We start from the raw sequence: 21,711 nt of genomic DNA, 5'->3' as shown, positions 1-21,711 counted from the left end.
AAGTGATGCAGCATGTTTGTAAAAAGCTGACTAGAAAATATCACCTGAACACCTCTATGTAAAAAAGGAAGATATTTTACCTCAAAAGTTCCTCAGTAGCCACCTCCCATTGTAAAGGGACTTTAAGTAGTGAATCAAGGGAGCCAATCAAGGAGGTTTACTATGAAATCTCACAGTATTTCAGTGAACTCTTGAGATTATAGTAAAACAGAGTGTGACACTGACTGATCAAATTGATTGTTTTTTTGTTTTTGCTTTTTTTATTGTTCAGTTAACAGTAGCTGAAGACTAACTGTTCATAGAGCACTGTAAGCTGAATACATTTTGCATAGAGATGTTCAGGAATATACTTCTTGTCAGCTTTTTTTACAGTTATGCTGCATCACTTTCAGCTTTATAAAAAGTTGATATCATTATATTTTAGATAGAATCTTTGTTTTAATTTATCACATTAAAGGGACATGAAACCCACATTTTTTTCTTTTATGATTTAGGTAGGACATACAATTTTAAACAACTTTCCAGTATACTTTGATTATCAAATTTGTTTCATTCTCTTGGTATCCTATGTTGAAGGAGCAGCAATGCACTACTGGTTTCTAACACATGGGTGAGCCAATGACCATCAGTATATGTGTATATATATATATATATGTGTGTGTATATATATATATATATATATATATATACACACAGCTAGAACTTTCTCCTGAGCTTACCTAGACAAACCTTTCAGCAAAGGATAATAAGGAAGCAAATTAAATAATAAAGTAAGTTGGAAAGTTGTATAAAATTGTATTCTCTGTCTATATCATGAATGTCTAATTATGACTTTACTGTCCCCTTAAGTATATTAAAGCAGTACCCATCTTTAAATCTTCAACCAATTGAGTGTGAGTGTATGTATTGACACACTGATGCTACTAGCTGGTTACGAGATATTTAAGTACACGGTTCCACTAATAAAATAACTTTAAAAAGGCTTGCGTTTAAACATGTAGCTGTTTGTGAGACTGTGAGCTCCCAGGCTACAACAGCAAGTTCATGGGGCCAGCAGACGAATTGTCTACGGAGGTCTAAAGGTGCTTTTGGAGCTTTTTGCTGCCAAAGGAGCAACTGCAATTAGGGATTGATTGGGCTGTAATATTGACCTTTTGAGCAATACTACTGGTATGATCCTTTGGAGAAGGAAACCATTTGGAATTATTACTATCCCCTTGATTTGTATTACGCATACCAATTAGACTCACGTATATTCATACATGAAACTTTTAGCACATGTTTTATATTGGCACACTTTGTAATATTTTTTATTTTTTTGTGCTGACATTTTTTTAAATTTTTGTTATTGTAATGTCGCCTTCTTTCCTTAAACTCTGCATTGTCATTGGAGGACAGGTTGATGACATTGTGCACACATACCTTTTTGAGCCATGTGAGGCAGCAGATGACATCTATGTTCACTGTCCAGAATATAACAGACCAACCTGTTTTCATAGATTTTTAAAATAGAATTAGACACATGAAAGTCTAAACTAAACTTTCATGGTGCAGATAGAACATGTCATTTTAATATCCTTTTCAGTTTTCTTCTATTTAATTACTACATTGTTCTCTTGGTGTCCAGTTTCAGCTGTATATCAATTGAAAGATGAAGCTAACTCTCCCCCCAATACATAAATAAATACAAATCTGTTGCTCTTGGGTAAGGCTCTGCTGTCATTGTTTAGTTGTACTTGCATGCAGCATGTATAGGAGTTTCATTTCACATTGTTTCACTGGGCCGGACATATAAGAAGAGGAATATATGTTGCTAGGATATTCCGGCTATATATACACAGTGTCTTTCTTATCCTGATGAAATGTAAAACAAGACGAGACCTTTAGTTTGTACATTTTCTTACATTTGCATGTTAAAAAACCTATATTCAACTCTGATCCTGTTTGTTAACATTGTATCATTATCTCTGCATGGGTATCTATTCTTATACTTGCTTTTCTCTTTTAAATTATCCTGTCCATATTGTTTTTACGTTTTTTTTTATGTCTAACGGTCACATAAAATCAAATTACATTTTAATGATTCAGATAGACAGAGCATGGCATTTTAAGATACTTTTACATTCACTTTTGTTATTACATTGACTTTGTTCTTTTAGTAGCCTTTGTTAAAATACATATGTGCATATCCTCCGCAGCAGCAGCAATGCACTACTAAGAGCTAGCTGGTGATTGGTGGCAGCTACACACATGTTTCTCTTGTCATTGGCTCACCATATTTGTCCAGTTAGCACCCAGTAGTGCTCTGGAGCTGACTTTAACTATGTGTTTAATCCATTTGCAGAGGTTAAACACACCATATTCAAGCAATACAGCTCTAATAAAAATGCTCTAACATATTAGAGAGGTTTTTTGCACTATTATATCCCTTTAGCCATATATTTGATTTGCTTCCCTTTAATATGTAGCATGTCATTTTACCTTTAGTCGTTGGCTTCCCAATGTGTGGTAAAATGTATAACTTGAAAACAACATCCTGTTTTAGTAGCATTTGATTTTGCAAACTTGTACTTTTAGTTCATTAGTACTTTATAGGCGTAATTATTTAAAGTTATATTAATCAGTGAGAATGTAGAGCTACACAAAATGTAGCCGCATAAGTGATTTTGTACACATGGTATTCACACCTTTTAATGTGTAGAAGTTCTCTGCTTTGTGACAACAGTTCCTTGTAATTTCTCAGTTTGTGCTGCAGTATAACCGATGCTGTCAGATAGCATTTCTAGTTATTAAGAGATTGTCTGTGAGAACATGACGGAGTTTAGTGACCATATCACTTTCAGAGGATAGGTGTGTGTTCCCTATACCCCTTGTGACCTTTAGAGGCATCCTAACTTACTGAAAGCTGAGAGTAGTTCTATTAAAGTGGGCCAACCACTAAGTTCCCAGAAGCTCTGTACAGCTTCATGGTAGAAACACGTGGGTTCAAGATGATATTTGGCTGCTTCCATCTGGTGATGCTTAATGAGTCAGATGAGAAGTGAACCCCATGTTTCTGTTGCAGTATGATAGCACAGTCCCAGGTGCACTAACGCAAAAGCTGATCAGCGTGTCCCTTGCTTCAGTCACTGGTTTGCATGGTGGTTAAAATAGATTTTTTTTAAAAAATTGTTACAAAACCTGTACGATGACAAATTTGTGTCCAGGCAGCTTTCTCTGAATGGAAAGGTGTTATATAGTGCAACACATTGCAGTCATCTTTCCATAATGATTGATGCTTGCTTAGTCTGGAAGGTGCTTTACCCTTAATAGACCCATTTTTAATATTCAAGGCAGAGATTGACAAATTTCTTCAAAAATGATGAGATAGTTGCAGAAAAAGTAACAAAACCATTCAAATAACCTTTTATTTTATTTATTTTCTACAAATCCAGCCGATTATGCACCTGTACTACTAAATATATGTTAAATGAATCTGCTAACAAGTATATTCGGAAACATTCACAAAATGAATGTTTAGGAGTATGGTGCAAGGCGGTAAAGGAAAAATATATTTAACACCAAATGTAAAAATATTAAATATATGATTGGCTATAATGCGTCTGTCATAAGAACCTAGATAAAGGGACAGTCTGCAGAGGCTTAGATACAAGGTAATCACACAGGTAAAAAGTGTATTAATATAACAGTGTTGGTTATGCAAAACTGGGAAATGGGTAATAAAAGGATTAAACAATACACATTATGCAGTAGACTATTCCTTTTAAGTGTTCTAAAATTAGGGCTGCAACAACTAAGATTGATCATAAAAATAATTGTCAACTAATCTCATTATTGATTAGGTGGTCTGTGATTAGTTGGTCAGTTGCACCGCATCAGATGCCTCACTCAGATCTGATTAATCGGTTAATAATCAGTCAGATAATTGGATAGAAAAAAATTGATAAAAATTTTTTTTTTTTGCACAAAACCATGTGCAGGAGTTCATCTGAGTGAAGCAGCTGGTGCGGTGCAACTGACCAAGTAATCGCAGACCACCTAATCAATAATGAGATTTATTGACAACTATTTTTATGATCAATCTTACTGATTAGTTGTTGCAGCCCTACTTAAAATAACATGCTCTATCTGAATCATGTTTTGACTTTCCCATCACTTTAAAGGGACATTCAAAATGTTTAATTATGGGTAGTAAAAATGTTGTTGTATATATTCATTATTTATTTTGTTCCCCATTTCTATATATTAACTTGAGACTTTATTTTTATCCATTCAACTGAGTTTCTATGAAGTAATTGGGCATCATCATGTGGGAACCTATGTTTCCCCCCCTTATTTATCTCTTCTGCTGAGGGTAATTAGCGACAAATAAAACAGGCAATAAGTGTGTGTGTAAACAGGGCTGTAGGGGAATCCTGCTAGTTACAATAATAATTCTATTTCTTCTATAAGATACGACGAGTCCACGGATTCATCCTTTACTTGTGGGATATTATCCTTCTGCTAACAGGAAGTGGCAAAGAGCACCACAGCAGAGCTGTCTATATAGCTCCTCCCTTGACTCCACCCCCCAGTCATTCTCTTTGCCTACTCTAAGTAATAGGAAGGGTAAAGTGAAAGAGGTGATAAAATGTTAGTTTCTCTTGTAAGGTGTATCCAGTCCAGGGATCATCCATTACTTGTGGGATATTCTCATTCCCAACAGGAAGTTGCAAGAGGACACCCACAGCAGAGCTGTTATATAACTCCTCCCCTCACTACCATATCCAGTCATTCTCTTGCAACTCTCAACAAGCATGGAGGTAGTAAGAGAGAGTGGTGAAACAGTCTAATTTTCATGCCTTTCGAAACTTCAAGGCAGGTGCGGCATCAACTTCCTCTAATGCAAAGCAGAGGGAACTGTTGCTCAGTCCAAGACGGTCTGGAGACCAAACCAGACCTGGAACAAAGGTAAGCAGGCCAAAAAGCCTGCTGCTGCCTCTAAGACAGCATGAAGGAACGGCCCCCTATCCGGTAACGGATCTATTAGGGGGCAGACTTTCACTCTTCGCCCAGGTGTGGGCAAGAGATGTCCAGGATCCCTGGGCGTTGGAAATTATATCCCAGGGATATCTTCTGGACTTCAAAGCTTCCCCCCCAAAAGGGAGATTTCACCTTTCACTATTATCTGCAAACCAGATAAAGAGAGAGGCATTCTTACACTGTGTACGAGACCTCCTAGTTATGGGAGTGATCCATCCAGTTCCAAAGGAGGAACAGGGTTTTTACTCAAATCGGTTTGTGGTTCCCAAAAAAGAGGGAACCTTCAGACCAATTTTGGATCTAAAGATCTTAAACAAATTCCTCAAAGTTCCATCATTCAAGATGGAAACTATTCGTACCATCCTACCTATGATCCAGGAGGGTCAATATATGACTACAGTGGATCTAAAGGATGCTTATCTTCACATTCCAATACACAAAGATCATCATCGGTTTCTTAGGTTTGCCTTTCTAGACAGGCATTACCAGTTTGTAGCTCTTCCCTTTGGATTAGCTACAGCCCCAAGAATCTTTACGAAGGTTCTAGGGTCGCTTCTGGCGGTCCTAAGGCCGCGGGGCATAGCAGTGGCCTCTTATTTAGACAACATCCTGATACAGGCATCAAACTTCCAAATTGCCAAGTCTCATACGGATGTAGTACTGGCATTTCTGAGGTCGCATGGGTGGAAAGTGAACAAGGAAAAGAGTTCTCTATCCCCACTCACAAGAGTTTCCTTCCTAGGGACTCTGATAGATTCTGTAGAAATGAAAATTTACCTCACGGAGTCCAGGTTATCAAAGCTTCTAAATTCCTGCCGTGTTCTTCATTCCATTCCGCGCCCTTCAGTGGCTCAGTGTATGGAAGTAATCGGCTTAATGGTAGCGGCAATGGACATAGTGCCATTTGCACGCTTACATCTCAGACCTCTGCAACTATGCATGCTCAGTCAGTGGAACGGGGATTACACAGATTTATCCCCTCAACTGAATCTGGACCAAGAGACCAGGGATTCTCTTCTCTGGTGGCTATCTCGGGTCCATCTGTCCAAAGGTATGACCTTTCGCAGGCCAGATTGGACAATTGTAACAACAGATGCCAGCCTTCTAGGTTGGGGTGCAGTCTGGAACTCCCTGAAGGCTCAGGGATCGTGGACTCAGGAGGAGACTCTCCTTCCAATAAATATTCTGGAAATAAGAGCGATATTCAATGCTCTTCAGGCTTGGCCTCAGTTAGCAACTCTGAGGTACATCAGATTTCAGTCGGACAACATCACGACTGTGGCTTACATCAACCATCAAGGGGGAACAAGAAGTTCCCTAGCGATGTTAGAAGTTTCAAAAAAAATTCGCTGGGCAGAGATTCACTCTTGCCACCTATCAGCTATCCATATCCCAGGTGTAGAGAACTGGGAGGCGGATTTTCTAAGTCGTCAGACTTTTCATCCGGGGGAGTGGGAACTCCATCCGGAGGTGTTTGCATAATTGATTCATCGTTGGGGCAAACCAGAACTGGATCTCATGGCATCTCGCCAGAACGCCAAGCTTCCGTGTTACGGATCCAGGTCCAGGGATCCCAAGGCGACACTGATAGATGCTCTAGCAGCGCCCTGGTCTTTCAACCTGGCTTATGTGTTTCCACCGTTTCCTCTGCTCCCTCGACTGATTGCCAAGATCAAGCAGGAGAGAGCATCAGTGATTCTGGCCATGCAGGACCTGGTATGCAGATCTAGTGGACATGTCATCCTTTCCACCATGGTCTCTGCCTCTGAGACAGGACCTTCTACTTCAGGTCCTTTCAACCATCCAAATCTAATTTCTCTGAGACTGACTGCCTTAATACAGGCACGAAAGCCTGTCACCAGGAAAATTTACCATAAGATATGGCGTAAATATCTTTATTGGTGTGAATCCAAGGGTTATTCATGGAGTAAGGTCAGGATTCCCAGGATATTATCTTTTCTCCAAGAAGGTTTGGAAAAAGGATTGTCAGCTAGTTCCTTAAAGGGACAGATTTCTGCTCTGTCTATTCTTTTGCACAAGCGTCTGGCAGATGTTCCAGACGTTCAGGCATTTTGTCAGGCTTTAGTTAGAATCAAGCCTGTGTTTAAACCTGTTGCTCCACCATGGAGCTTAAATTTGGTTCTTAAGGTTCTTCAAGGAGTTCCGTTTGAACCTCTTCATTCCATAGATATCAAACTTTTATCTTGGAAAGTTCTTTTTTTGGTAGCTATTTCCTCGGCTCGTAGAGTCTCCGAGTTATCTGCCTTACAATGTGATTCTCCTTATCTGATTTTTCATACGGATAAGGTAGTCCTGCGTACCAAACCTGGGTTTTTACCTAAGGTGGTATCTAACAAGAATATCAATCAAGAGATTGTTGTTCCATCCTTGTGTCCTAATCCTTCTTCGAAGAAGGAACGTCTATTACACAATCTGGACGTGGTTCGTGCTTTAAAGTTTTACTTACAAGCTACTAAAGATTTTCGTCAAACATCTGCTTTGTTTGTTGTCTACTCTGGACAGAGGAGAGGTCAAAAGGCTTCGGCAACCTCTCTTTCTTTTTGGCTAAGAAGCATAATCCGCTTAGCCTATGAGACTGCTGGACAGCAGCCTCCTGAAAGGATTACAGCTCATTCCACTAGAGCTGTGGCTTCCACTTGGGCCTTTAAAAATGAGGCTTCTGTTGAACAGATTTGCAAGGCGGCGACTTGGTCTTCGCTTCATACTTTTTCAAAATTCTACAAATTTGATAGTTTTGCTTCTTCGGAGGCTATTTTTGGGAGAAAGGTTTTACAGGCAGTGGTACCTTCAGTTTAAGTACCTGCCTTGTCCCTCCCTTCATCCGTGTACTTTAGCTTTGGTATTGGTATCCCACAAGTAATGGATGATCCGTGGACTGGATACACTTTACAAGAGAAAACACAATTTATGCTTACCTGATAAATTTATTTCTCTTGTGGTGTATCCAGTCCACGGCCCGCCCTGTCATTTTAAGGCAGGTAATTTTTAAATTTAAACTACAGTCACCACTGCACCCTATGGTTTCTCCTTTCTCTGCTTGTTTTCGGTCGAATGACTGGATATGGTAGTGAGGGGAGGAGCTATATAACAGCTCTGCTGTGGGTGTCCTCTTGCAACTTCCTGTTGGGAATGAGAATATCCCACAAGTAATGGATGATCTGTGGACTGGATACACCACAAGAGAAATACATTTATCAGGTAAGCATAAATTGTGTTTTTTATTTTCTTCAAGCAAGACTTTTTTATTTTAAATGGGACTGGTGAGTGCTATTTTTTCCCAGGCAGCAGATGGATGAAGACTTCTGCCTGGAGACTGATGATCTTAGCAGTTGTTACTAAGATCCAGAGTAGTTCCCACAGAATGGCTGAGGAGTACTTAAGAAACTTCAGTGTGAGGAACGTTTTTCATGCTACAAGCATTGAGGTATGTTCAGTCATTTTTTTCTGGAGAGACTGTGTTATTTCAGAATTGGCTGACAGTATCCCCATGAGGGAAAGGGTAAGCAGTAATCCTAATATATAGAGAGGGGTATTACTGGACCTGTATGTTGGGCTATAAAAAATGGTTGACACTGGTGATATATGTTTGTGGGCAAACGTTTCTATGTTGGGAGTTAAAGATAACATTTTTTTGTGGCAAACGTTTTGACTTTATTTTAACAATGGAGGGTACACATGGCTTCACTTAGATGGGTAATATGAACCCACATGGCTAGGTTTTAGACCGCTCTGGTGCGGTTATTGTTAAGGCTGTGAGACATCGAGATAGATGGGCGGGGCCTATTTTCGCATCTCAGTTGCGCAGTTGTTTTTCCCAATCAAGCAGCAAGCTCCAACTCCGGTGGGCCTTTCAGGAAAATTTGGGCCTAATCGAAGGGTTAATCCGATTTTGCAGACCCCTGAGGGCAGGTAGGCGCCAGGGGATGTTTTTGTTTAACTATAACGTTTTTGGTACAACGTTTTTTGTTCTTAAGGGTTAAGTATTCCTTTCCTTGTGGGGCAAGCTTAGCTGACAAGTTGGGATACATTTATCATAAAATTGAGATAATTTTATCGTTTTAAAGCAGTTTTGGAAAAATTGTATGCTTTTTTTCTCTTAAAGGCGCAGTACCATTTTTTCAGATTGTTATTTTTTTCACAAAATAAAGTGTTTTCAAGCCTGTTTGTGGTTATTACTAGCTTGTTTTAACACGTCTGACATTGAGGAAAGCCAATGTTCTATGTGTTTAGAAGCCATTGTGGAACCCCCACTTCAAATGTGTCCCTCATGTACTGAAAGGGCCTTACATTGCAAAGAACATATTTTAGCTGATAAAAGTATGTCTCAGGATGATTCTCAGTCAGAAGAGAATCAGGTTATGCCATCTACTTCTCCCCAAGTGTCACAACCTTTAACACCCGCCCAAGCGACGCCAAGTACTTCTAGTGTGTCTAATTCTTTCACCCTGCAAGATATGGCTGCAGTTATGTCTACTACTCTTATAGAGGTATTATCTAAACTGTCTGGTTTACAGGGTAAGCACAGTAGGTCTGGTATTAGAGTAAATGCTGAGCCCTCTGATGCTTTATTGGCCATCTTCGATGTACCCTCACAGTGTTCTGATTTGGGGGTGGGGGAATTGCTGTCTGAGGGAGAGCTTTCTGATTCAGGAAAGATGTTCCCTCAAACAGACTCAGATATGACGGCCTTTAAGTTTAAGCTTGAACACCTCCTCTTGTTACTCAGGGACGTTTTAGCGACTCTGGATGATTGTGACCCTATTGTCATCCCGCCAGAGAAACTGTTTAAAATGGATAAATATCTAGAGGTCCCTACTTACACTAATGTTTTTCCATTCCCTAGAAGAATTTCGGACATTGTTACTAAGGAATGGGATAGACCAGGCATTCCGTTCTCTCCCCCTCCTACTTTTAAGAAAATGTTTCCCATATCTGACACCATTCGGGATTCGTGGCAGACGGTCCCTAAGGTGGAGGGAGCTATTTCTACCCTGGCTAAACGTACAACTATACCTATTGAGGACAGTTGTGCTTTCAAAGATCCTATGGATAAAAAATTAGAAGGGCTTCTAAAGAAGTTGTTTGTTCATCAGGGTTTTCTCCTGCAACCTATAGCGTGCATTGTTCCAGTAACTACTGCAGCAGCTTTTTGGTTTGAGGCTCTAGAGGAGTCTCTTAAGGTTGAGACCCCATTAGATGATATTTTGGATAGAATTAAGGCTCTCAAGCTAGCAAATTCTTTTATTACAGATGCCGCTTTCCAAATGGCTAAATTAGCGGCTAAGAATGCAGGCTTTGCCATTTTAGCGCGTAGGGCGTTATGGCTTAAGTCATGGTCTGCTGATGTGTCAGCTAAATCCAAGCTTTTAGCTATTCCCTTTAAGGGTAAGACCCTATTCGGGCCTGAACTTAAGGAGATCATTTCTGACATTACTGGAGGTAAAGGTCATGCCCTTCCTCTGGACAAGACGGTTAAAATGAGGACCAAACAGAATAATTTTCGTTCCTTTCGAAACTTTAAAGGCCGTCCCTCTACTTCCTCATCCGCCTCCAAGCAGGAGGGGAACGTTGCTCAATCCAAGTCAGTCTGGAGACCTAACCAGACCTGGAATAAAGGTACACAGGCCAAGAAGCCCGCTGCTGCTACCAAAACAGCATGAAGGGGCAGCCCCTGATCCGGGACCGGATCTAGTAGGGGGCAGACTTTCTCTCTTCACTCAGGCTTGGGCAAGAGATGTTCAGGATTCCTGGGCATTAGAAATTGGGACCCAGGGGTATCGTCTAGAACTCAAAGATTCTCTCCCAAGGGGGAGATTTCATCTTTCTTACGCTGTAAGAGAGGCGTTCTTACGCTGTGTAGAAGACCTATATACTATGGGTGTAATCTGCCCAGTTCCAAAAGTAGAACAGGGGCCGAGAGGGAACTTTCAGACCGATTTTAGATCTCAAAACTCTAAACAAATTTCTCAGAGTCCCATCCTTCAAGATGGAGACCATACGAACAATTTTACCAATTATCCAGGAGGGTCAATATATGACCACCGTGGATTTGAAGGATGCGTATCTTCACATTCCTATCCACAAAGATCATCACCAGTTCCTCAGGTTCGCCTTCCTGGACAAACATTACCAGTTTGTGGCCCTTCCTTTCGGGTTGGCCACAGCTCCCAGAATTTTCACAAAGGTGCTAGGGTCCCTTCTGGCGGTTCTAAGGCCGCAGGGCATAGCAGTGGCGCCCTAATCTGGTCGATATTTTGATTCAGGCGTCAACTTACTTTCTAGCCAAATCTCACACGGACATAGGTGGAAGGTGAACATAAAAAAGAGTTCACTTGTTCCTCTGGCAAGAGTTCCATTCCTAGGAACTCTGATAGACTCAGTAGACATGAAGATTTTTCTGACGGAGATCAGAAAATCAAAGATCTTAACCACTTGCCGAGCACTTCATTCCATTCCTCGGCCATCAGTGGCTCAGTGTATGGAGGTAATTGGACTAATGGTAGCGGCAATGGACATAGTTCCGTTTGCTCGCTTACATCTCAGACCACTGCAGCTGTGCATGCTCAGACAGTGGAATGGGTATTATGCGGATTTATCTCCGCGGATAAATCTGGATCTAGAGACCAGAGACTCTCTTCTTTGGTGGTTGTCACAGGATCATCTGTCCCAGGGAATGTGCTTCCGCAGGCCAGCATGGGTCATAGTGACGACGGACGCCAGCCTCTTGGGCTGGGGTGCAGTCTGGAATTCCCTGAAGGCTCAGGGTGTGTGGACTCAGTAGGAGTCCTTACTACCAATAAATATTCTGGAACTGAGAGCGATATTCAACGTGCTTCAAGCGTGGCCTCAGCTGGCTTCGGCGAAATTCATAAGATTCCAGTCGGACAATATCACGACTGTAGCATATATCATTCATCAAGGGGGAACAAAGAGTTCTCTAGCGATGATAGAGGTTTCCAAAATAATTCAATGGGCAGAGACTCACTCTTGCCATCTATCAGCAATATATATCCCAGGAGTGGAGAACTGGGAAGCGGATTTTCTAAGTCATCAGACTTTTCATCCGGGGGAGTGGGAACTCCATCCGGAGGTGTTTGCAAAATTGATTCATCAATTGGGCACACCGGAATTGGATCTGATGGCATCTCGTCAGAATGCCAAACTTCCTTGTTACGGGTCCAGATCAAGGGATCCTCAAGCAGTACTGATAGATGCTCTAGCAGTACCGTGGTCGTTCAACCTGGCTTATGTGTTTCCTCCTTTTCCTCTTCTACCTCGTCTGATTGCAAGAATCAAACAGGAGAGGGCTTCGGTTATATTGATAGCGCCTGCGTGGCCACGCAGGACTTGGTATGCAGACCTGGTGGAAATGTCATCTCTGCCACCGTGGAAACTGCCACTGAGACAGGACCTTCTCATTCAGGTTCCCTTCCAACATCCACATCTAGTTTCTCTGCAGCTGACTGCCTGGAGATTAAACGATTCTATCTAAGCGGGGATTCTCTGAGTCGGTCATTGATACCTTGGTTCAGGCTCAGAAGCCTGTCACTAGGAAAATTTATCATAAGATATGGCGTAAATATCTTTATTGGTGCGAATCCAAAGGCTACTCATGGAGTAAGATCAGGATTCCTAGGATTTTGTCCTTTCTCCAAGAAGCATTGGAGAAGGGGTTATCAGCTAGTTCCTTAAAGGGACAGATTTCTGCTTTGTCAATCTTACTACAGGCAGATGTCCCAGACGTTCAGTCGTTTTGTCAGGCTTTGGTTAGAATTAAGCCTATGTTTAAACCTGTTGCTCCGCCATGGAGTTTGAATTTAGTTCTTAATGTTCTTCAATGGGTTCCGTTTGAACCCATGCATTCCATAGATATTAAACTTCTATCTTGGAAAGTTCTGTTTTTAGTTGCTATTTCTTCTGCTCGAAGAGTTTCTGAGCTATCTGCGTTACAATGCGACTCGCCTTATCTTATATTCCATTCTGATGAGGTGGTTTTGCGTACTAAACCTGATTCCTTCCTAAGGTTGTTTCAAATAGAATATTAATCAGGAAATTGTTGCTCCTTCTCTGTGTCCTAACCCTTCTTCTAAGAAGGAGCGTCTGTTACATAACTTGGACGTGGTTCGTGCTTTGAAGTTTTACTTGTAAGCGACCAAGGATTTCCGTCAAACATCTTCTCTGTTTGTTGTCTATTCTGGAAAGCGTAGAGGTCAAAAAGCTACGGCTACCTCTCTTTCTTTTTGGCTGAAAAGCATCATCCGTTTGGCATACGAGACTGCTGAACAGCAGCCTCCTGGGAGAATTACAGCTCATTCTACTAGAGCGGTGGCTTCCACATGGGCTTTTAAAAACTATGCTTCTGTTGAACAGATTTGTAAGGCTGCGACTAGGTCCTCCCTTCATACCTTTTCCAAATTTTCCAAATGTGATACTTTTGCTTCTTCTTTTGGGAGAAATGTTCTTCAAGCAGTGGTGCCTTCCGTTTAGGTATCTGTTTTGTCCTTCCCGTTCATCCGTGTCCTGTAGCTTTGGTATTTTATCCCACAAGTAAAGGATGAATCCGTGGACTCGTCGTATCTTATAGAAGAAAAGGAAATTTATGCTTACCTGATAAATTAATTTCTTCTATGATACGACGAGTCCACGGCCCGCCCTGTCAACTTAAGATAGATTATATTTTTTGGTTTAAAACTTCAGTCAACTCTGCACCTTTTACTTTCTCCTTTTTCTTCTTATACCTTCGGTCGAATGACTGGGGGGTGGAGTCAAGGTAGGAGCTATATAGACAGCTCTGCTATGGTGCTCTTTTCCGCTTCCTGTTAGCAGGAGGATAATATCCCACAAGTAAAGGATGAATCCGTGGACTCGTCGTATCATAGAAGAAATCAATTTATCAGGTAAGCATAAATTTCCTTATTTCACTCAGCCTTGTTTGCACACTCTCTTACTGACTTTTTTTATATCTGCCTCTAATTGTCCTGAACAGAAGAGGTAGATAAGGGGAAACCTAGGTTTCAACATGGCAGCTCCCATTACTGTGCTGTGACCGGAAGTAATAAACAATGTACAAATGAAGTTAAAGGGACATAATACCTGAACGTTGAAGCACTTGAAAGTGATGCAGCATAGCTGTAAAAAGCTGATTAGGAAATATGACCTGGACATCTCTATGTAAAAAAGGAAGATATTTTACTCCTCTTGGCTCTCCCCCCCCCCAATATGCAGCTGACAATAGTTGAAGGATAACTGTTCAAGGGGACTTGTAAGTTGATTACATTTTGAGGTAAAATATCTTCCTTTTTTACATAGAGATTCTCAGGTGATATTTTCCTGACAGCTTTTTAGAGTTATGCTACATCACTTTCAAGTGATTTAGCATATTGGTGTTATGTCCCTTGAAAGAAAGAAAACGTTTTTATTAACCCACTGCTTAGTTTTGTTATTACAACAGTGAAATAGACTGTTTATATCCCTTTAAAGCACTGGTTTTCAAACCTGTCCTCACGCTGCCCCCCTCCCCTACAGGCTAGATTTTGAGGATATCTAAACTAGAGCCCAGGTGAAATAATCAGCTGATGGTGAACAAGGGTATTTTACCTGCTCTCAGCCAAGGTAATCCTGAAAATCTGTCTGAGGACAGGTTTAAAAACCAGTGCTTTAAACTTAAGTACTTTATATAAATTAAACATTTATACTTATATCTTCAATATTTAACAACTAATTTAGGTATCTACATATTGTTCTATTGTTAATATTTCATCTTAATACATCATTATACATAGCATTTATTTATACCTTAATATCCCTTTAGCAATGTTAAGTACATAGTAAGCTAGGGTCTGTAATGCAAAAGTGACATGATTTAACAATTTAGGACATATCTTTGTAGCTTTAAAGATGCAGATTTCTTGTTTTATATAAAGTATAAATGAATAGGTCTAAGTGCTGTAGTGTATAAATTGGGAAGATTAATATTTGCGTTCGTATTGTATGTGAATGCATATGGGGGACTGTTACATTTTGCTTACAGGGGGTACAATAAATAAAGACAAGTCAGGGACAGCAGACGGGGACAGAAGGATTACAGGGCCCTGGCATTCATTTTATTTTACAAAACAATCTTACAATGTCCTGCTAAATACACTATATGGCCAAAAGTATGTGGAAACCCCTACTAATTATTGAGTTATGGTGTTTCAGCGTGCCCATTGCTAACAGGTGCATAAAAAACAACACATAGGCATGAAATCTCCATATACAAACATTTAGTGTACAATGGACGTACTGAAGAGCTTAGTGACTTTAAATCTGACATTGTCATAGGATTCTATTTTTGCCACAAATCAGTAAATTTTTTGTCCTGGACAACTCTAAGTGGTTATTATTGTAATGTGGAAGCTTCTAGGAGCAACAACAACCACCCAGCCACAAAGTAGTAGACCACACAAAGGCCTAGTTTCCATTGAGGTGGTAAATTGTGGAAACTGGCAATAAAAATATTTGTCTCCATTAAAGTGTATGGAGATTTTTTAAGTTACCACCAGTCTCCACACTTTACCATCTCAATGGAAACTAGGTCAAAGTGTGAGTGCTGAAGTGCATCGCACATGAAAATCGGCTAATTTTTTGCATCACTTACTACAAAGTTCTAAACTGCCCCTAGAAGCAACATCAACATAAGAACTGTGCGTCGGAAGATTCATGAATTGGGTTTCCATTAGAAAGCAGTTGTCCACAAGTCTCATGTAAACATGTCCATTATTAGCTGGAGTGGTGTAAAGAGTGATGACTCACGCATTAGTATCTGGCTGTATGATGGAAGGATCTTGGTGTGGCCGATGTCAGGAGAAAGCTATCTTGAGGAATGCATAGTCCCTACTGTACAGTTTGGAGGTGGAGGAATAATAGTTTGTTTTTCAGGGTTTGGTCTAGGCCCTTCAGTTCCAGTGAAGGGTCAGCCTAATGCTATAGGATACAAAGACATTTTAGAAAATTGAGTGCTTCCAACTTTGTGGCAACAGTTTGAGGAAAGGCCCTTTGCTTTTCCAGCATTACTGTGTCCCTGTGCACACAGTGTGGTTTATGAAAAGATGATTTGGCGAGTTTGGTGTGGGGGAACTTGAGTGGTCTACACAGAGCCCTAAACCACAACCCCATTGAACACCTTTGGGATGAATTGGAATGCCAATTGCAAGTCAGACTTTCTCATCCAACATCAGTGCCTGTCCTCACAAATTTCCTCAGACACACTCCAAAATCTTGTGGAAAGCCTTCCCAGAAGAGTGATGGCTGATATAGCTGCAAATGCCCATGGTTTTGGAATGGGAAATCCAACAAGCTCATGTAGGTGCAGTGTTCTCCACAAAACATTTTTACGGCTTTATGAATTACCCTGGCGGGGGGTAATACCTTGTAATAGTATAACATTTTCTGCTATAATAAGATGATCTGTGTAATAAGTTTTGACAAATTTTAATAGCTAATATTTGCTTAATATTGAATTACATTTTTGCCAAGTGGTCAGTAAAATCGACCTATTAAAAAAAGTCCTGGGGAGAACACTGTGGTGTGATTATTAGATGTCCACTTTTGGCCATATAGTGTATCTATAACGAAGCATAGGAATAAAGCGCATGGCTTTTCAGTGATCAAAAACTAGGAAAACTGAAAAATTACATAGCAGACTGCAGATTTAATGTTTTTGTGCTACTTAACCTTTGAGGACACCTATTACATAATAAGAGGATTTATGTAATCTGGTTGCCATGCATGATCTTAAAGATATAAAGGTAAGAAATTTAGAAATTTGTAATAAACTAGTAATGCAACATATACATATTATAACTTTTGATTAGGAAAATATTGAACAGGTTTACTATGGTATTATTTTCAACGGCACTAATAGGGTTAAGCCACAATCTTTAGTGTATATACCACAGTAATGGGGTGCAGTACTAATCTTTATGCCTTAGGTGGCACTTACATGTAATAAACACTATATAAATGTTCTTGGTTCATATTACCTGATTTATCTTACCTTTCTCTAGTGTTTGATAGGCTCACTTCAGTACAATATCAGAACATCCTAGGAATTCTAGATATTGCAGTTCTGTTGTTTGTAATTGGTCTGGGAAAGTAAAACACATATCAACTACTTAAATACAATATAGGGATATTTAGATTGGCAGTATATTAGTTCCATGCATACTAGTGTGTTATAAATAATAGCCCCTGGTCTCTTTGTGCTTGTTTATTTTTTTGTATAGGAAACAATAGTGACATTCAGCTATTTGATTCAATTTTTGAAATGCTGACAACAGGCGACCATGGGCTTCTACCTGTTGTGCATTTTGTGAAATTGTGCCTTGAAAGCTTGTTATTTGCTGCCATTCTGCTTTCTATTAACTGCTTTGCCAGTTCTTTCCCTAATGGTAAGATGCCACTTCTCTGTACTGGTCTAGTGCATGTGATGGTGCAGCAAGGTATATGTACAGTTAAATATGTGAGTTTGGAACAAAAAAATGTCATTTGAGTTATTTATATTAGTAAATGTAAAAAAAATAAACCAGATTGACCTTGCCATTTTAAGATCTTTTTTAAAACATTGATGATTTCATGATGTTTTCATGCTTTAAATTCCCCGATCAGCTTAGAAGGGCAGGAAATAAATACTGCACTTCTCATCTGTGAGGAAAAAATGATCAACTTTCTACCATAGTAAGACATTTGCAAAAAAAACTATGAAACATCTTTTGAAAACTTTCAAAAGCTAATTTAGAACTTTCAGCTATTTGCAAAAGAGAAATAAGAAAAACTAGTGAAACCAAGAACTGCTGTACTAAGACAAAACTGTTCATTTCTTCATGTCAATGTTTTGTCAAGCAGATTTTCGTTTAGATTTAACGATTTCTAACGTCCTAGTGAAAAGAAGTAGATTACCACAAAAAAATTAAAAAAAGAAAAGAAAGTACCATTTGTGATAACTGCCTCATGGTTTATAATTACATCTGCAGCTCTGTTTTTCTATGAAACCTCAGAAAAGTTCAGTTCAGATATGAAAGAGAGAAAACATTTACATTTCTGAAGTGACAGTTCCACTGTTTGTCTATTTGTCTGCTACCAGAGTAAAGTCAATTCTTAAACAAGATCTCTTAATTCTTTCAAATTAAAGGGGCCTTCTACAAACACACACATATCTATACACGCACATCTATACACGCACATCTATACACGCACATCTACACACGCACATCTACACACACACACACATCTACACTTCTATACACGCACATCTACATACACACACACACACACACACACACACACACATCTACACTTCTATACACGCACATCTACATACACACACATCTACACACACACACCTACACACACACACCTACACACACACACCTACACACACACATCTACACACACACATCTACACACACACACACACACACACACATCTACACATACACACACATCTACACACACACACACACATCTACACACACACATCTACACACATCTACACACACACACACATCTACACACACACATCTACACACACACATCTACACACACATCTACACACACACACATCTACACACACACACATCTACACACACACACACACATCTACACACACACACATCTACACACACACATCTACACATCTATACACGCACATCTACATACACACACACACACACACACACACACACATCTACACACACACACATCTACACACACACATCTACACACACACACAAACACACACATCTACACACACACACAAACACACACATCTACACACACACACAAACACACACATCTACACACACACACACACACACACACATCTACACACACACATCTACACACACACACACAAACACACACATCTACACACACACATTTACACACACACACAGGATAGCTTCACATTTTTGTCTATGGTACCGCACAGATCCATCTAATGTAGTTGGATTTTCGAAGAAATGGTTGTAAACACCCCCCCCCCTCAAAAAAAAAAAAAAAAAAACAGAATAAAATAAAAGTCAATGGAAAGAGGAGTTATATTCCGAGCCCCTCTCAAAATTGACATAAGTAACATAATACATTATATTAAAAGCTTAGAAATGAGTACTATGAATGCAAAGCAGCATTATAAGCAGTATAAAATAACCATACTACATGACTGGGGGGGGGAGTTGCAACTTTTGATCATACAGCTGGGACACCTGGTGCAGGGCACTACTGAACACAGGGGGCAAAGGGGCAAAGCACTACCTACTGCTAGTTGTACCTTCACCGGACTGAAGGGACAAGAGAGAAATCATAATCTGTGCAGGAGTAGAAACAGATTCTGACTAGCAGAGGAGAGACCCTAGTTGGGCAAGAGAAGTGGCAAAGCCTAGGCAGGAGTAGAAACAGGAGTGTACAAGAGAAGCAGAGTCACAGAGGAGAGGAGGTACAAGGGCAGGCAAGAGCAGAGACAAACATCCTAAGCTGGGCAACTGCCCACTATCTAAGGATTGTTTTATATTTGCTGTGCTTCTCGGCTTCATTACATGAGTGACGTGACTCTTACATGTCACTCATATGTATGCTGAAGTGCTTCGCTACTCGTGCCACTTCCCTGTGCCACAGAACTACAGGTAGACTATTATGCATGTAAGGTGCCCATGGAGATGTGCACTACCAGCAAGTGCACTTATGTGAAGTAATTAAAGTGTACAGTGCTGTATTCCTAAAGTTCTGCTTCTCATTAGAAGTCATGTGACATGGCACAAATTGATTTAATTTATTAAGTTTAATTGGAGATGCGCTAAAACAAGTTTTTATTCTGTTTTATTTGTTTTACTATCCCCCTCTCACCACCCACTTCAAAACTTTTTTCCTTCCCCCTCCCCCTTTTTGTCCCCTTTCCCCCCTTTTGTCCCCTTTCCCCCCTTTTTTTATTCTTGAGGTGACGTTTCCTCCTCTTGTCCAATATGCATTCTAGCCATACAGCACTCCAAAAAAAGATGTTTCAAAGCACCTTATGTGCTCTGTTCAGCTGTAAATCCTATGCTTACTTGATAAATGTATTTCTCTCATGATGGTGAGAGTCCACAAGCCATCACGCGTGACATCCCAAAACACCAAAGCCCCAAATCCCTCCCAACTCTGATGATACTGAATCATACATATAGACAAGTAGATGAGAAGAAAAGTATAGCCGGGTAAAGTAGTTTAAAACGGGTACAGCCGCCACCTGGACAATAAGAGAGGGCTTGGCTTGTGGACTCACTATCATGAAATTAATTTATCAGGTAAGCATATATTTTGTTTTCCATGAGCCATCGTGTGTGGGTATCAATACCCAATCTCTGGGTCCACAAAACCACAATGAATAAGAGGGGGACAAACAGTAAAGGCAGGGCGTTACTAATCAGGCACTACAGTCCTACAGAAGATTCCTGGCAGCGTCAGAAGAAGCATACACATCAAAGTTATAAAGCTTAGAAAAAGTGTGCAAAGAAGACCAAGTATCTGCCTTACAAATTTGATCAATAGAGGCCTTATTTCAAAAGACCTAATAAGTAGCAATTTCTCAAGTGGAATGAGCAGTATTGCCAAATAAGCCTTGCAGAGTACGGCTTTAAGCCAAGCTGCTAAAGTAACAGCTGTAGCTTTCTGACCCTTGCAAGGCCCAGAAAAATAAACAAAAAGAGAAGAAAGTCTGAAATCTTTTGTGGCTACCACATAATATTTAGGAGCTCTTACAAAATCCAAGTTGTGAAGAAGACGCTCCTTAGAATTCTTAAGGGCTGAACAAACAGAAGGAACCACAATTTCATTATTGATAGTATCTGTGGATACCACCTTAGGAAGCGAAGAAGAGCCTTATCCAGATGAAAAATCTGTAAAAGGAGGTTTGCAAGAGAAAGCTGAAAGTTCAGAGACTCTTCTAGCCGAAGAAATAGCTAGAAGAAAAAGTACTTTTCAAGACAAAAGCTGAAGGTCCAAACCATGCATTGGCTCAAAAGAAGGAGTTTGAAGAACCCTCAAAACCAGATTCAGATTCTAAAGAGGAGAAACTTGATAAATAATCAGTTTTATTATAATCAGAGCCTGAACAAAGGCATTAATGTCAGGAATGTTTGTGATCTTCTTATGAAACAAAATAGAAAGAACTGGATTATAAATCTTTATCTAAGCTTTCATGCAGGAAATCAAGAACTGTGGGAATTCTAAATGAATTCCAACTGTAACTGTAACACCACGCAAAAAAAAGGTTTTCCAAAACTTATTATAAATATGTCTTGTAACAGGCTTTCACAGCATAAATCAAAGTATCAATAACATTGTCAGAAAAACCTCTCTGAAACAGAATTAAGGTTTCAATAACTATGCCATCAAATTCAGAGATTTGAGATCTTGATAAAAAGGTCCTTGAGGTAGAAGATTCTTTCTTAGAGGAAGCTTCTAAGGTGGGCACAAGGATATATCTGCACCAGTTATGCAAACCAAATCCTCCAAGGCCACGCTGGAGCAATCAAAATTGCTGAGGCTTGTTCCTTCTTGATTCTGACCTGGATAGCAACACAAACAAAGGAAATATATAAATCAGATTGAACAATCAGACTTGCCCTAGGGTCTCGAGACCTGACACAATACGGA

The 21,711-nt window shown here is 40.0% G+C and overlaps 1 protein-coding gene across 2 annotated transcripts in view; it reads left to right on the top strand.

Annotated features, from left to right (window-relative positions):
• The window catches only part of ATG5 (autophagy related 5), a 555,868-nt gene that overhangs the window by 143,349 nt on the left and 390,808 nt on the right, over window positions 1–21,711 (top strand). The gene's annotated exons all lie outside the window — the stretch shown is intronic.

This window comes from Bombina bombina, chromosome 4 (genome assembly GCF_027579735.1).
Source record: "Bombina bombina isolate aBomBom1 chromosome 4, aBomBom1.pri, whole genome shotgun sequence".
NCBI classification, from domain to species: domain Eukaryota; kingdom Metazoa; phylum Chordata; class Amphibia; order Anura; family Bombinatoridae; genus Bombina; species Bombina bombina.
The sequence above is the reverse complement of the archived record's forward strand: the minus strand, read 5'-3'. Positions and strand labels throughout refer to the sequence as shown.